Source organism: Lichenostomus cassidix, chromosome 1 (assembly GCF_008360975.1).
Source record: "Lichenostomus cassidix isolate B80296 chromosome 1, HeHo_3.0, whole genome shotgun sequence".
NCBI classification, from domain to species: domain Eukaryota; kingdom Metazoa; phylum Chordata; class Aves; order Passeriformes; family Meliphagidae; genus Lichenostomus; species Lichenostomus cassidix.
Genome location: NC_139479.1, coordinates 60,729,906 through 60,738,574, shown reverse-complemented (window position 1 = coordinate 60,738,574; position 8,669 = coordinate 60,729,906).

The following is an 8,669-nucleotide window of genomic DNA, read 5'->3' as shown; positions in this document are numbered from 1 at the left end:
CTCACAAGACTGCCTTTCGTTTTTCCCAGCACTGCTCTTTTGGGTTGTTTCTCATGGAAATGACCTTTCTGCTAGCTCGGCTCCCATGCCCTTTCCTGAACCCAGACTTCCCGATCTCCCTTTGATGCTCATAACTGAGAACACTTTGGATGGATTCTTTCTCCATCACGTCCTCTTAAAACAAATTTTGCTTTTATTCTGAATCTTCAAATTATGTTTGTTGCTGATCTGATACTGATACATTCAAAAATCACTTTCTTGTAGTGCTGTGAGAGTTGAAGTTATTTTCCAAGTACAACATGTGTTTAAAGTTCTTCTTTGACTATAAGTTTAAGAGCAGACTATCACTGAACCCTATTAAGAAGAAAACAGAATATACAGGGCATTCATGCATTGCAAGTCTAGATATAATTTGTAGCAGCCATTCCCACTACCACGTCTTTACTCTTCCAATGAAGTCTTTGTTACTTGCTACATCTTTAAGAAGTGGAAATTTTTTTCTAATCAGAGTTCTCAAATAAAAAATACAGTGCTTAATTTCTCTTCCAGTGAAAATTATGAAGTTGACATCAGCCTCAAGGTGACTGCTATTGCTTTAGGAACTTGGAGGTACAGTTCAGCTTTGGTGTTATATGAAAATTATAAACTCAGATATAAAATCCTTCTCTCTAATTGCTCCCTTGCTTATATTTAATCTTAGATAACAACAAAAAATCACAGGTTACTATGGCAACTCCCCAGGGAGCATCCTGCTTTATTTGAGCTCCAGGATTCTGTACAGGAAAACAGAAGAATGTCCTCAAAAGAGAAAAGATTTTATCACGACATGCTTGTGCTTGGCCTGCCATCAGATGGGAATTTAAGGGTGCTACCCACTACAGACAGTTTTCAGGAGAGGAGACTGAAATGGCCAATCTGAACTTCTGCAGAACTGGGGCTATGGACACTGAAAGTGACCTTTGATGAACATTTTAAGGTCTAAGAGCTGACTAGAAACTGAGTTAACAGAGACAAGTGCAGCACAGGACTGCTCAGCAGGCAGAGTCTGCTTAATCCAGAACCACGGAGAACTAAGTTGGTAGTGAGTGTCCCTTTGCTTTTCTTATGCAGTATTTTCCTTAAAGTTTTGTAAAGCTCTTCTGCCAAGTCATTTTTTTGCTGAAAATTATGAATTCAAATGCCAATACAATTGGATCAAATTTAGTGAATATCATCAGATGTGTTTACGCACACATCAGAATTGGAAATGCTGCAACAGCTCACTGCAGAATTTTTTATAGTAGCTACACTGACTTCTGGGCTGGACTCTCAAAAGGACTGAGATGTCATTCACAAGATTACAAAGGCAGAAATAATGCTGAGTGTGTTCTGCTCCCTGCCAAGAGACAAGTAACCCCTACTCCGTAAGAAGGGTTTGAACTAACTTGCCAGCTGAGTGCTTTGTCCACAGCTTCAGACCACTCAGTTTCTCAAAGATGTTTCACTACACAAAGAATTAAATATTAATTGGAACAAAAGCCTTTTTCCCCATTCTACCTGCATGCCTTATACCAGGCTGCTCAGCTGATTTTGCTGTTCTTCTTGGAGATTATGCAGTTCTAGAAAGGATCCAGTGGGAGAGAGTGTGTGATTCCAGACACATCCACATAATATTCTCCATGCTCTGTGCTGGGGTGCAAGAGGTCACTGTCCAGCAATGGGTTGAAAGCTGCAGGCAAGAGTGAGGTCTGAACTGCTGCCATGAAGATTTTGCAAGAAGGACCCTGAAGACCCCATACCAGCCTTGTTTCTATTGGAGATAGTGGCATGCACCTGCAGTAAATATCAGCCCTTTCCATCCTTTGCTTTTGGGTTAGAAGATCTGTTAAAGTGCCTGCAGCCAAAATAATCTGTGTGGGGTTTTGGTTGTTTTGGTTTTGGTTGTTTTTTTTTTAGTAGAAATCATGCTATATTCCCAAATCTTTATTTGCTGAAACCAAAAGCACTTTCTACCACGCTGAACACATTTGTGCTTTTGAAACACCAGCCTCAGTTCATATCAGTACAGGCTGGTCTCACCTCACACTCATGGACTGTTCTCCAGGGCATTAAGCCTACGTGTCAGTCCCACCTAGTCACTAAAAAGATACTTGCATATTTGAGAGCTCTTGAATCATGTCCTGACCTCAATAACTGGGTAGGGAGTAAAAAATATGTTTTCTCAGTTTCTGAGGCAGTGAAGTGTCTAGAGGGAAAGGCAGTGGTGTCTCAGCACTGTATTCTGCCCAGGAAGAGATGGTCAGCAGCATGAAAATCAGTAATGAAAAACTACAGATCAGTTTTTTCCAGACAGATAAATGGCTTGAAGGGACACACCTATTTGGACTAATTGTGCTTACAGGGACACCATCACAGCTCTGCTGCCAGTGTAATCCTCACACGCACAATGTTGTGCAAAACACCAGCCCTGCATATTCCTGTCAGTACTGGGTCAGCTGAGAGCTGAAATGAAAGGTGGAAACATCCACTTTCATACTTTCATCCTGATACTGATTTTATTTTAGACATTGGGTAAGTTGTCTGCTCCCATACCCCCCTTTCCTCAATGAGTTTGGGATGCTGAATTTCTGATGCAAGCTGTCAAGAGAATTTAGTTCTTACTTGTAAAGTGCCTTGAACATGAAAGCATGACAGCAAAGAAGCCCTACACACCACTCTTATTTATCCCTCCGGTTGTATAACACACATTGTTTACAGGGTGAAGCAAAACGTTTGACTTTTGATAGTAAGTGACATCTTACAGACATGTCAGGTTTTGTGTTGTTCCACCTTAGATCTCATTCTCACTTTGCTTGCTTTCTACTTTAGCCATGAATATCTAAAAACAAATCATCAAAACGCATGTGCAGTCTCTTGGTCAACTCTAAGCCATTTCCTGTCAACACTGTTCCTGTGTGTTGTGCCTTTGTGAGCCTTGCCAACAAAAAACAGCCCAATTACTGTGTCAGTCTCCCAGTTCTGTCTGAACAGATCAAAATTTACAGAGCACTGTGTGCTGCTGAAACAGCCCATTGTTCACTGTTGAGTAAGTACTAGAAGAAATGATCACTGGTGCACTTGTCTCAGTTCTGAGGGCAGAGGGGCAGAGCTGGCTCTGCCCCCAAAGGAGCTCTTTGGCTCTTCTGCACAGAGGGACAATTTGGATAGGTACAGTTGCCTGTGTGCCATGTGTGAGCATGGGGTTTCCCACATGGCCTCCCTGGGACACTCTGAGAGGCAGACCTGCCACCAGACTGTGCTGGACATGCTGGACACACTGTCCTTGATCTCTGATACCCACAAAACCCAAACATCAATAGGTACTTATGTTCAGGAAATAGGCTTGAGCCCCTGGTGGCTTGTCAGCCAAGTGACGCTTTGGCCCTCACCACTGCACTGATTGGGTCTCTGCTGACTGCACTTGAGCTGTGATGTCCTGCAAACAGGTGCAATGTTTGGGAGTTGAGGGTATTTCAGCTCATTCTGAACAAGCAGCTCTTCTGTGTGACAAGTCTCTCTGGGTGAGAGGAAAAGTCAGTGGCTCCATTTCCTGATTGACAAGGAGAAAATTAAGAGTTCAGGCTTATTAAACAATCTCTAATAGTGATTTATGGGGTCCTGTACATTTTAATCTAACAAAAAAATTTTAAATCATCTAATTAGCTAAGTGTGTAATCCTGTGCATTAATTGTCCATTAGCCACTTCTTAATTATAATGGAATGCTTATTAAATAACATGTGATGGCCACGTAGCACCAATTTAAGTCATTATCAGACTAGCTCCTATTTTAATAAGGATCTGTTTAACTGGAGTCTAACCATTTCATTTTATTTTAAAAGCTCTACAGAAGAGGAAGCAAACACCTTCAAAAAATAGTATTCCATTAGGACTTTCTAGACCCCAGACTGTAAACAACACTACACGAAGAATCTCAAAAGCAATGTAAAAAATCCAAGGAACTGTCAAGGAACCTGGAAACCCAGACCTTGTGTTGAAGTTTGTCCAGGAGTTCCTTGTTCATCCACATAGGTCTCCCAGCATTTTTGCCTGACTTCCTCTTTGTTGGGATGCACCACTGTTGAACTTGGAGGAGGTAACCCTTGATTATTAACCAGCCTTCCTGGGCCCCTCTTCCTTCCAGGGCTTTATCCCATGGTATTCTACTGAGCAGATCCCTGAAGAGATCAAAGTCTGCTTTCCCAAAGTCCAGGTGGGTTTGTTATGTGTGCTCTCCTCAATGTCCTAAGTATCCTAACTCCATAATTTTGTGGTCACTGCCGCCAAGGCTGCCCTTGGACTTCACATTCCTCATCAGATCCTCCTGTTGGAGAAAAAAAAGTCCAACATTATCATCTCTCCTCACTGGCTCCTCTATCACTTGGAAGTTATTATCAGTGCATTCCAGGAATGTCCTGGATGGGTTATGCCCTCTTGTGTAGGTCTGTCACCTGATTTTTGCAAAGAGCTCTGCAACCAGCTCCCAGGACTATCCTCCCACATCATTTTTGCCTGTTACAATGGCACACAGATTTTTACTGAAGCTGATGGGCTTGTGCAAAGCAAGCATCTTATGAAAGATATAAATATCTTGAAGGATGTCTGACGCTTAGTGCTAGACAGTGTAATTTTGCCAAACTAGAAATGCAAAAAGCACATTAAAAAAAAAAAGATAATATAGGCTCATAACTAAACTTAAATGTGGAGTGGTACTGAAACGAGATCATTTCAAGCTCTGTGGAGCACTGGTTTACCTTTCCTAGCACATATCATGCTTTGATGGGCCATGGCACACTTTGCTTGGAGGAACACAATTTTAACATCTGCTCATCCCAGGGTTTAAATTGCTGCCAGAGCACTCTTTTAATGGTATGCCAGAAGAAGAGAGGTTTCAGCGATGAAATAAGAGAATAAACAGTTAGAACCCAGGTACTACTGTTAAGCACACCTAGGAACAATTAAACAGGCAATTTTATAAAAGTTATGTAACCCTAGGAATGATTTTATGCCAGAGAAGCAGCCCCTTTTACCCATTTCCCTCAACTCTAAACCTACAAAGTCTGTCCTGGGGTGAATGGAGGTTACAAAAGTTACCTGGTTTTGCAAAATAGCCTGCAAACCTCTGTGCAAATTTAGAGTCACTGTCTGTCCAAGTGCTCTGCAGTGGCGCTCGAAAAATAACTGGAACCAGAACACACATCCACCCAGAGAAATGCAATGAGAAAGAAATAGGTTAACCTGTCTTCATATGTGTCCAGAGGACATCATTAACATTAATGTAGTCATAAAGCAGCACCTGCTGGCTCAAAGCAGCAAATCTTTGCCTACTACCAATTAACTCTTCAAAAAATAATAGAGAGCAGTTTTTGCCCTTCTGCCCCAAGCACAATAACTTGTTTCCTGTTAAGCATTATTAATTATAATGTCCCTGCTGCTTTGCCTCATTGAAATGAACAGTCCCATTAGTGACATAGAGCTTCATAGCAAGGTGTATCTCAGCGGGAGCAAGTGCACAGTTATTGGGCTTTAAAAAATGTTACACTGCTTTTTATTACTATTGTTGTTCCGTTACTTGGTGTAGAGCTTTCACTCTTAAACATTCAGAAGGAAAAAACCTCACACATCTCAGTCAGAGCACAGATCCCACCTAGTTAAAGGCACAAATTCCACGAAGATGTTCACATTACTCTAATGTCAATGATTCAGTGAGCAAAGTCCAACAAAAAGGCTTCAGTGTAGCAAGTCATGTGAAGAGATGGGCAGAGACATTCCTCAAAAAAAGCTATAACCATATTCTGCATTTCTTAATATGAACTGCAGTCAGACTGCTGATGGGAAGAGCGAAGGTGAAGGTGACCCTTCCTCTGCGGTCACATGTAAGGTGCTGTGACCATGCAGCTGCACATCAGCTGGGTGCTACCAGCTTTCCCAGGCCCTTGGCTCTCCTCCAGGGTGCTTTTTAGACCAGCTCTTCTCCAGTGCACTCAAGCGACCCCTTGGGCAAGGTTTCTGATATAGCATCCACTTATATATAAATGAGCTTTGTATTTCTAATTTAGAGTGTATCTGTCTCTGTCTCTTCTGCAAGGTGTCTCCTACAGCATCCTTGATGTTCTGTGGCTGAGCTGCCAGCCCTGTCTGAGCAGACACCACCAGGTCTGAGCACTCCTGCTCTGAGCAGAGTTGGCTGTACAAGAAGCAAAGCTCAGCCTGTTCTGCTTAGGGAACAGACAGCTCTTCCCTTTCCACCTGTATGCAGGGATGAGGTGGCAGATATATGCAATGACCATTAAAATATTTTTGCATGGTATTTAACCTGAGCATTTGGTAGAAATCATAATCCATCTGAGCTTTCTGTGCAACATAACCATACAGTACATGGTAGCCTGCCCATTAACTGAAATGCTGTTTTGCATAATATAAATACTAATGTTACACATTGTGCTTGTGTTGCCCTTCCTACCTTACCAAAGTCACTTTCTGCACAGACAGGGTGTCAGAAATATGATTTACTGGGTTTACTTGTCAGTGCATTGCAGGTGATCACAGACCAGGTATCATGGTGCTCATTGCTGAATGGACAAACACCAAGGACACTGATTCCTGTGCTTATAATAGAAAGACAGCAATGTGTAACTAGTTCCTGTCTAAAGCCAAGTTGTCATTAGTAGCTTGTAGAAAACTGCACCACTGCTCCTCTAAACGTGTGCCTGGTCACATGTTTATTCACAAGTTTGAAGTGCACAGGAAAGTACAGCTGCTCTGGCTGCCACATCTCTGTCAGCCCTCCTTTTATGAGACAGCCAAGTCTTTCCAGAGCCATGAAATGCTTTGTATTATTTGCTGCTGTGATTGTCACATCTTCTGTATCTAACAAGGTACCCGGAGACTATCCTTCTATGTCTAGCAAAGATTTCTACCTGACACTAATAAGATGACAGCATCCCAGCACCACCTTTTTGAGGCAGAAAGGGGCACTCCAGTGACCTGGGAAGCCTCATCTGAAATGACTAAACCAAAGCCTGCCATCATCTTACAGGCAGGGTACATACCATCAGCCCATATCTCCCTCACCTTCCACCTCATTGCTTATAAATTTCTCCAAGTCTCATCCCAAGAATTGCTGAATGACAGAAAAAGAGATATTTTTGCAGCTCACAGGCCAATTTTTGCAGTGCATCTTTATCTGCTTTGCCTGATTGATCAAAGATACCATTATCTGCTCTACTCTACAGTCTCATTGACTAGATTCAGCCTTGCTAACCTCCAACCTCCAACAGTCATAAAGCCTGCCAAAAATAAACTTAAAAAAAAAAAGGGGGGCTTTCTTTTTTTGGCATCTGGATTCTGGATCTTTATAGAGGTCAGATTTCCTTCTCACCCCTGGGAGAAGTTACTTTCTTTCTGATGACAGCAGATGATCTCTTGCAAATAATGAGACATCTGCCTAATTATTTGTCTTTGTTTTGTCATATTTACCTTTGCTCTGTGATTTTCTTTCCAGAATGATCTTTCTTGTTTCATAAGTAAAAGACTACACTATGAGCATCTATTCCATGCAACTCTGCCTCAGAAGAGAAAAGCAGTCAGTCTAGACAGGGGCTACCTCCAGCTCCCTTGGCCAGTGTGATTGTTTGCAGCCCTTAGAGTCCTCTCTGTCCTGTTGAGTGCCACTGTTACCAGCTCCTTCTCTTGGCACCAGCTCCACCCCACCAAACACAGAGCCCTTAGAAACCACCTCCAGCCATCTCCACTTACACCTACACATAACCCCCATATTTCCTGATTTGGGGAAGCTTTTAAAAGCAAAAATTCAGATGCAATGAAAATGCTTGAGCAAATGAGATCAGAAATTCCTTGCCTCATTGTTGAAACCTGACATCCTTGATGCACAGCTGCCACCAATGCACAGCCATCCCTGGGAGATGGCAGGGCAGAGCTGCAGATCTCCTGGGAGGACTGCTAAAGAAATTCTGCTGTGATTTAAGTGAATGGTAATGCCAAGGGAAACTGTTATCCTTCTGTGGGATACCTGTGTTCTTCGGGAGGAATACACAGCCCTGGAAGAACAGGCACTCACAGAAATCTGAAGCAGCATTCCTTCCATATTATGCATATGAAACATCAATACCTGAGAAGTAGCATCCAACAACCTACCCATTTACAATGGGTAAATGCCATTACCCCCAAAAACAGAATCACTGCTAAACTTCCTAAGTAAAGAAAAGCAGATGTGGGTAACTAACTAAAATCTGGTCAGAACATGAAGTTTATTAAAAAGATGGTTGTTTTAAATGCCTTGTCATTTGCAAATACATTTAAAATAAATGGTAGAGATAGCAGCTCTTCATTACACTAATGTTTTTTATACTGTGCCTGAGAAATCACAGGTACAAGTTCACATACATGTCACTGCACAAAGTGCTCGTGGTAATCATTTTCATGGGGAAAAATAAGCACTTGAAGGATCATATATTTTATGTCATGAATTCAGTTAATGCACACATCAATCAGATTGTCAAAGCTGTTTACAGCCCATGACTGGATATTTCCAGCTTTTGACATATAATATCAAAGAGAACCAGAATCCTTGAAACATAATTTTATTACTCCCTCTCTCTCTCTACTCACAGCTTTCTTCCCATATTCATTT